This window comes from Triticum dicoccoides, chromosome 3A (assembly GCF_002162155.2).
Source record: "Triticum dicoccoides isolate Atlit2015 ecotype Zavitan chromosome 3A, WEW_v2.0, whole genome shotgun sequence".
Taxonomy (NCBI): domain Eukaryota; kingdom Viridiplantae; phylum Streptophyta; class Magnoliopsida; order Poales; family Poaceae; genus Triticum; species Triticum dicoccoides.
The window spans coordinates 503,345,617-503,354,739 of record NC_041384.1 but is presented as its reverse complement, the minus strand read 5'-3'; the positions used below and the strand labels follow the sequence as shown (position 1 = coordinate 503,354,739).

General features: G+C 44.9%; 1 long non-coding RNA gene across 2 annotated transcripts; it reads left to right on the top strand.

Annotated features, from left to right (window-relative positions):
* The first annotated feature begins 5,174 nt into the window (after window positions 1–5,174).
* Window positions 5,175–8,236, top strand: LOC119268814. Of its 2 annotated transcripts, XR_005133324.1 has the most exons (4): window positions 5,175–6,037; window positions 6,120–6,739; window positions 7,841–7,917; window positions 8,027–8,236. It is a non-coding gene; the product is annotated as an uncharacterized LOC119268814 (long non-coding RNA). The 2 variants fall into 2 exon arrangements; XR_005133323.1 differs by having other exon boundaries at window positions 5,178–6,739.
* Window positions 8,237–9,123: the final 887 nt, after the last annotated feature.

Here is a 9,123-nt window from a genome sequence, read left to right as displayed (position 1 = left end):
CGAACTCATGAGGAAGCAGGTGCTCCATGGCCACCGCCGCCTTTTCAGACGTGGGTTGCATGCTGGAGTTCGAGGTGGCTTGGAATATCTTGGTGTGTGCATCCTTGATCTTGGCGTGGATGGCCTCAACCCGGGCCAGGGCGACATCAGCGGCACGGACGGCAGCTCGAGCGCTCTCGGTGTTTGCAGCCACCGTTGCAGCAGCAGTTGCAGCCATCTCGCCTGCTGCAGCTGCCCTATCGGCTGCTGTAGACGCCCTCTCGGCGGAAGCAGCCACGCTCAATGCGGATGCGGCGGCACTCTCGACGTAGGCGGCCGCGCTCTCGGTGCGGGCGGCGGCGCTTGGGTTGGGGGTGGGGGGGACGCGGCCATCGTACGGGCCTTCACGAAGCGTTTCCACGGTGTCATCTTTGCAAGAAGGGGGTGCGGGAATGGGGATCGGGATTCGTGGATTCTGGGGTTGTCGGCACTAGAGCAGATGAGCCGGCGAAGCTTAAGGAGGGAGACTTAAATAGACCCAGATGTTTTCATCGCAAAGGTTCCTAGAAAACAATTGTGTGTGATGTTGTGGGTATTTTTTATTAGCTGTGAAAGACGAATTTGGAATAAAGTGCCAACGGATGGTGTTTTAAATGAACGAGAAATTTTGTAGTACTAATACAACTGTCATGTCAAATTTTGGAAAATTTCAGGGGTCATTTGAACTTCTAAGACATTTAAGTGATTTTCTAGCCATTTAATGACCGTAATTGAAATTTGAACTACATGTACATGCAACAACTAACCTTAACGGTTTGAAAACTCATATTTCTTGCACCTGTGTGCGATTTAATTCCATGTGTAGTAAATTGGAAGGAATTTTCAGACATATTGGTCTAATGGCTATGACACAATTAAGCATGGAGTGACATGGCATTTTAATTCCAAAAAATAAAAAAAACCAGAAACACATGAAACCTTGGTTGATGTAATGTCATGCCACCAAGATGATGTGGTAAAAAAATTGGCATGTTTGACCAAAGTTTGGACAGACACCCCTCACAGACCGGAGCAACTCACTAGAAGGCTCGTGGTTCCGAGAGGGAACAATGCATGTTTGATGACAAACGGGAGATAGCTTCCTCTTACGGACTTCAATTTTTTTCTACATATAACATGCACTACTACAACTGTAATGTGAAATTTTTGAGAATTTTAGGGGTCATTTGACCTTTTAAAGACATTTAAGTGATTTTCTAGCCATTTAATGACTGTAATTCAAATTTGAACTACATCTACATGCAACGCGTAACTGAAATGGTTTTAAAAATCATATTTGTGTACTTGTATGCGAGTTAATTACATGTGTAGTAAACTAGAAGGAATTTTCAAACATAGTTGTATCACGACATGGACACATATGCATGAATACGTATGCATGGAGTGGCATGGCATTTTAATTCCAAAAAAAATCAAAAACACATGAAATCTTGGTTGATGTAATGTCATGCCACCAAGATGATGTGGTAAAGAAATTGGCATGTTTGATGAAAGTTTGGATACACACCCCTCACAAACCAGAGCAACTCGCTAGAGGGCTCGTGGTTCCGAGAGGGAACAATGCATGTTTGATGACGAATGGGAGATAGCTTCCTCTTATGGCCTTCAATTTTTTTTCTACGTCTAACATGCACTACTACAACTGTAATGTGAAATTTTGTAAAATTCTAGGGGTCATTTGGCCTTTTAAAGACATCTAAGTGATTTTCTAACCATTTAATGACTATAATTCAAATTTGAACTACATCTACATACAATGCCTAACCAAAACGTTTTGAAAAATCATATATGTGTACTTGTGTGCGAGTTAATTCCGTGTGCAGTAAATTAGAAGGAATTTTCAAACATATTGGTCTCACGACATGGACACATGCATACGTATGCATGAAGTGACATGGCATTTTAATTCAAAAAATAGAAAAATGATGAGAAACACGTGAAACCTTGGTTGATATAATGTCATGCCACCAAGATGATGTGGTAAAGAAATTGGCATATTTAATGAACGTTTGGACACGCACCCCTTACAAACCGGAGCAACTCGCTAGAAGGTTCGTAGTTCCGAAAGGGAACAATGCATGTTTGATGACGAACGGGAGATAGCTTCCTCTTACGGTCTTCAAATTTTTTCCTACATTTAACGTGCACTAATACAACTGTCATGTGAAAATTTGGTAAATTTCAGGGGTCATTTGACCTTTTAAAAACATTTAAGTGATTTTCGAACCATTTAATGACCGTAATTCAAATTTGAACCACATCCACATGCAACGCCTAACCATAACGGTTTGAAAAATCATATTTTGTGTACTTGTGTGCGAGTTAATTCAATGTGCAGTAAATTCGAAGGAATTTTCAAACATATTGGTGTCAAGGCATGGGCACATGCATGGAGTGCATGCCTTGCATTTTAATTCAAAAAAAATGATTAGAAAAACATGAAACCTTGCTTGATTTAATGTCATGCCACCAAGATGATGTGGTAAAGAAATTGGCATGTTTGACGAAAGTTTGGACACACACCCCTCAGAAACCAGAGCAACTCGCTAGAAGGTTCGTGATTCCGAGAGGGAACAATGCATGTTTGATGACGAACGGGAGATAACTTCCTCTTACGGCCTTCAAATTTTTTCAACATATAACGTGCACTACTACAACTGTAATGTGAAATTTTGGAAAATTCTAGGGGTCATTTGACCTTTCAAAGACATTTAAGTGATTTTCTAACCATTTAATGACCGCAATTCAAATTTGAACTAGATCTACATGCAACGCCTAACCAAAACGGTTTGAAAAATCATATCAGTGTAGTTGTGTGCGAGTTAATTCCATGTGCAGTAAATTAGAAGGAATTTTCAAACATATTGGTCTCACGACATGGACACATGCATACGTATGCATGGAGTGACATGGCATTTTAATTCAAAAAATAGAAAAATGATCAGAAATACATGAAACCTTGGTTGATGTAATGCCATGCCACCAAGATGATGTGATAAAGAAATTGACATGTTTGATGAATTTTTGGACACACGCCCCTCACGAACCGGAGCAAATCGCTAGAAGGTTCATGATTCCGAGAGGGAATAATACATGTTTGATGACGAACGGGTGATAGCTTCCTCTTACGGCCTTCAAATTTTTTCCTACGTTTAACGTGCACTAATACAACTGTCATGTGAAAAATTGGTAAATTTCAGGGGTCATTTGACCTTCTAAAGACATTTAAGTGATTTTCTAACCATTTAATAACCGTAATTCAAATTTGAACTACATCTACATGCAACGCCTAACCAAAACGGTTTGAAAAATCATATTTTTGTGTACTTGTGTGCGAGTCAATTCCATGTGCAGTAAATTCGAAAGAATTTTCAAACATATTGGTGTCAAGGTATGGGCACATGCACGGAGTGCATGCCATGGCATTCTAATTCCAAAAAAATTTAAAAAATGATCAGAAAAACATGAAACCTTGCTTGATTTAATGTCATTCCACCAAGATGATGTGGTAAAAAAATTGACCTATTTGACGAAAGTTTGGACACACATCCCTCACAAACCGGAGAACTCACTAGAAGGTTCGTGGTTCCGAGAGGGAACAATGCATGTTTGCTGGCGGACACGAGATAGCTTCCTCTTATGACCTTCAATTTTTTTCCCTACGTTTAACGTGCACTAATACAACCGTCATGTGGAAATTTGGAAATTTTCAGGGGCCATTTGACCTTTTAAAGACATTTAAGTGATTTTCTAACCATTTAATGACCATAATTCAAATTTGAACTACATCTACATGCAACGCCTAACCTGAATGGTTTGAAAAATCATATTTTTGTGTACTTGTGTGCGAGTTAAAAAAACATCAGACGATGTAAATATCTGGTGTTCAAAAAACAAAATGTAAAAATCTGGCAAGACAACCGACCTCCACACGATTGGCACTCTATCTCGTGGCTCGAGGTTTGATAGGTGATTGGCGGAGATCATTAATCAGATACGGTTCTATATTGGAAACCGTCAGCTATTATGTTCACACACGGATTTGTTGCGGGAATTGTGTGTAATTCAAATTACAATACTCGTAAATTCCAGTGCCCAGCGTGTGTACTGTCCCCGTCGATTTAGATTCTGGCCGCCAATAAATACTACCTTGCTCACATCGTCCCGCCTGCATTCTCATCTACACCCTCCCCTCACTCGCTCTCCCTCTCTCTCTCTCTCTCGCCGGTCTACCCACGCGTCGATGAGGAGTCGCCGCCCCCTGAGGACGCTCACTCGATTAGCAGCGACGAGGACCCCTATGCGCCGCCTGACGAGGTTGCGCCGGACCCCTCAACTTTGGATTGGTTTTGGGGCTAGTACAATCTTTGTTTATGGAAGTCGATGCCGTTGGCTGAGAAAGCTAGGCAAGTGGCATTCAAGAAGGAGATGGCGGAGGAGGAAGCCAGGTACCAGGCGGCCTGTGAAGCCCGTGATGCCGCCTAGAAAAGGAGGCGGCGGAGCTTTGGGGGCGGGCGCGTCATCGTGCCGAGGAGGTGTACGAAGACGGGTACTTCGTGAGGAAGGTCATAGGCGTTGGTCGCCTCGTTGCTGCGTGGAGGTGGGCCGATAAGCTCCAGCGTGCCACCGACGAGGAGCTCCGGTGGGCGCCCAACGAAATGGCAACATCGGCCGCGCGCATCCGCCAGCAAGAGGCAGATCAGTACGTCAAGCGCTGCGAGGCGGAGGAGTCGGAGTACTGCCTCCGCACAGGGAAGATGTCGCGCACCAGGGAGCTGCTGGCGAGGGGCTGCCGGAATACTAGCCTAGGAGGGATTATCAGTTTTAGTATTGTTCGTTTTGAATTTTATGCATTGTACCTAGTAGTTAAGTATCATCACGTGTGTGTATATATACTCCTATATATATACTCCTATATGGCTGGACTATTCTGTTACTATCAGGCCCTATATAGGAGCGACCCGACACAATCTCCCGAACCAGCCCACCAGCCCGAATCGGTAACAAACAAAAAGAAAAATGTGGAACCCGCTGCGCACGCTGCCTCCTCCCTCCCCGCCGCCGCGCCGCCTCCTTCCTCCCCTGCCCGCTCGCCGCCGCCCACGGCCGGCCCCAACCAAGCGCTGCCGCCCGCCGCGCCCGCCGCCCCCAACCACCGGCCGCCATGCAACTCTCTCCTCCGGCCGTCGTGCGCCTCCCAACCCCGGCCGTCGCGCGCCTCCTACCCCGGTCGTCGCGCGCCTCCGACCCCACCCGTCGCTCGCCTCCGACCCCTGGCCGCCGCGCGCCTCCCTCCACCCGGCTCCCTGTGCAGCTATGGAATCCGTCCTGGCTGATCTGCTCTAGCCGTTCAACTTTGCGTCTTCCGGCCGCTCGGCCAGCGGAGCTCGACGAAGAGCACCCCGGTCTCACTTGTGTGTGGAGTTCTGAGCATCTTCTACCGCTGTGTTCTGCTCTCTTCTATTTTCAACTGAATGCGCTGCCATGTGTGGATTTACTCTCGACTCGCCGGGGCTCCTCCACCTCTAGCCGTCGATGCATAGTTCATTGTCAGTACAGGCTCTGAAGCTGCCTAGTACATGTTGGGGGACATTTCTGGAATCACGTTTCCTTCTTGCAGCTGTAATTTTGATTGCATAGCAGTATAGTTTAGTTGTCTCTAAAGTTTTGATTCACATCAGTACAATTTAGTCCCAGCTGCCATGATTCTGCAAACCATTGTGCTACCAAAAAGATGGTGCTTTGTTGCAACAAATTGTGGGGAAAATGCAGTGAAATAGGGCCAGTACAAGCAGATGGTGCTTTGTTCTGTAGGCTGCCACTGTTCTGCCTGTCCGGTAATAGCGGCGGTGAGACGAACACCGTGCGCGCACCTGTGTGACATGAAGCGGAGGCATCACTATGGCCGCGTACAGAGTGTTGGGACTGCAACAATTCCCAAGGTCTAAAGCGTAGAGGACGTGCTTGTGAGCTGTGATGTTCTGAACTTGTGATATATGTATGCATGTATGCTTTGTTTTGTGATGGATCACATATAGATCAATTCTTTTTCTTCTACTGAAAATCAATATGTTCTGCAGCTGCGGCGGTGAGAGGCAGACCCGCTCATGTTACTCCATCTCCCAAGCTAAGTTTTCTGCTATTTTTGATGTTATTCCTAAAAGAAAATCATTTATACATGGCCAATGTGAATGTGCAGTCTGGTGTAGTGCAAAAGAATAGTCACGTATGTGGTTAATTAGCTGAGCATGCAGGGCCTTTTTGAGCTTTAGGTGGAAACTAGTTGGATACTAGCGTTTTTGGAAAATCAAGTTGTTCTTTCTTTACATGATTTACAAACTCACATTGCATTCTCCTGTTGCTTTACTCTTCCATCTCATATTGCTTCATTCTATATGATTTGAGTTATCTAAAAGAGTTTTTGTTCCTGCTATCTACAGAGATACATTCTTTTAACTGAAAAATGTTGTATCTGGCGGCCACCACTCCTTGGAACTTTTCTTCCATCTGCTTGTACGCAGACCATGGTGCTTCACTTTGTTCTTATCTTTTTTTTTTTGTGCAGCCAGTCAGTGCTTCTTCTTGATCTCCTGACCACCAGCGCCGCTTCTTCCGGGCCTTCTGCTCATGGCGCTCGAGCTGTCTGTACATTTTTTCCTCAGTTCTAAATTCCCAGAGCGCCAGTCCAACTACATATCAGGTATACTATGTTGCCTCTGCGATTTTCCGTATGCTTGTATGTACAAAATATGGTACAGTTGCTGCTTCAATTTCTGCCAACTCTGAATGCCAGTGGCGGAGCTAGCGACAAATGACTAAGGGGGCCATGGCGTGTATGGAGGGCTAGTTTCTTCACAAACTATATTTCTCTCAATTTGTGACAAACAAATTCAGAATTTCTTCACAAAAAAGTCCAAGAGCTGGGGGACATGGCCCCTGCAGTAATACACATAGCTCCACCAATGCCGCATTAGCCATTTTTATTTTTAACACATACATCTAGCTCAGTTCAACGCTGCAACCACAGGCCGTTCAATCTCTCTGCCGTGGACACGCCCCTCCGCTCCTTCTGGTTGCCTATCATCCCGGTGTGGCCAGGGCGTTGGGTTCGCCACCACTGCGACCATCAGTCCAACCCGGCCGCCCCAGGCCGTTCACCGTCGCAGCTACTAGGCCGATTGTGTCGAGCCTCCTGCCACTGCTGGTGGGGCTCCATCGCTGCACCGCCCATACCGTTCACCGCCGCCACACCGGGTTGTTCAACAACACAACCCGAAGCAGTTCAACGCCGCGGCTTGGGAGGCACACACTTCGCCCCTCCATCCCAGGGGAGCAGTACATCTCCTTGGGCGTGAGCAGTCCATTGCCGATGTACACTGTTGCTCTAAGCTCCTTTCCAACTGCTCCAATATGTCCAGCGCCGTCCCCAGTCCAGCCCCGTGGCATCCGGACGATCGAGTTCATGCCGAGCAGCAGTCCACGGCCATCAGCTCCTATTTCCACTATAGTGGTTGGGTTGCCGTTTTCCTCATCCTTCCCGGTGCGAGACAACCCAGCCCACATGCTGCTGCCGTCCGCCACCCCAAAATAGCTTTGGCTCTTCCTCAAGCAACCATTTGAAGAACCTTTTGGTGTTTTTTCTGCTGGTGATTGATTTTAGCAAATTGTAGCTATCTTGCGTATGGAACTTGAAAGTTCAAGATTGCTGTAGATTCAATTCTTGTAGTATAAATGTCCCAAAGTTCAGTGACATCGCTAACTGATGTATTGTGGTCTTGCATCTCCAATGTATGTTGCTCAGCATCCTCCCAATCCGCTCGATCTCGTCCTGCTCTGGAGCATGCTTCAGTTCAACAAAAAGCTCCGGAAAAGTTCAAAGTACTTTGTATTTATGGGCTAAAGTATATTATTTTTTGTAATGCTACATCATCAGCTATAAAAATTAGCTTAAGTCCTCTTTAACTCTTTTTTGCATCTCATATGCCAGGCTGTGGATTGCGCCCAGCACGTCGTTCTGCAGTGAGCCAGGATAGAGGTTGTTGGACACTGTCGTGCACACCATGAGCAACTGTGGCCATTGGCCACCCCTTCAGCCAGTTGTCTTTCCTTGGTTTGATCTTGAATTGAACCGTTGAAAAGTTGGTTATGAACCTGTGACCTTCTGTTTGAATTGAACGGTTGAACTGATGAACTACTACCTATGATCTTGAACTGTTGGAATTGAAATGTTGAATTTGGTCATGACTTTACCGGGGACAAAGCATAGTTTAGTTTCTAAATTTTACAAAGATCATACGCAAAAATATTTGATATACAGATACAAAAGAACTCTATAAAAGATCATGGGTTGGTTTGTTGAAGACATGTGTTTTTGTGTATATTTTTAAGCTCGTAGTTCTATATTATATTTACGTATCCTTCAAGATAGTGGAATTTCAAAGAAAATAGTGTGCTCTCGTTTGTGTCCAAATCAGAGCCCAAATTAGTTGAAGAAAAATTCTGCAAGTTTGGTGCATGTGCTGCTACAAATCTATTGTATATCTGCGTGTAGCTATTGTATGTCTTCTGAATCATGATGCATGCTATTCTTTTGTACATGTCTTCAGTGCGTGTATGGAAGGCTGAGAAGTTCCATTGCTGGTATACGCCAAGTTCAGAGGCGTTTCCGCCAACGGCGCCGAAGCAGCGGTCAAAATTAAACTCGGTTCATGTTTCGCAGTGCGGCTATTGTTGCGAATGAACTTGGTTGGTTGTAGCTGCTTGTACTAAACATGTGTGCCTGTGTTATCTTTGGTAATCAATGATGCAGACTAAACATGTTCTTGTGTTATCTTTGGTACTCAATGGTTGTAGTTGTTTGTACTAAACCAAGCTGGCTAAGGATGAAGTACACGATGCAGGCAATGAGGACAACCAAAACATGCAATCTATGATGATATGATTGGTACTTCTTAAAAGAAAGTGTACATGATAGTTTGATGTTTCTCATGAAAGGCAAAAATGGTTTGAATTGAAAACATTGATCAGTACGAATAAAAAACTATTATCAGTTCTCCTGCCTATTTTGGTTGATGTCCATGAATA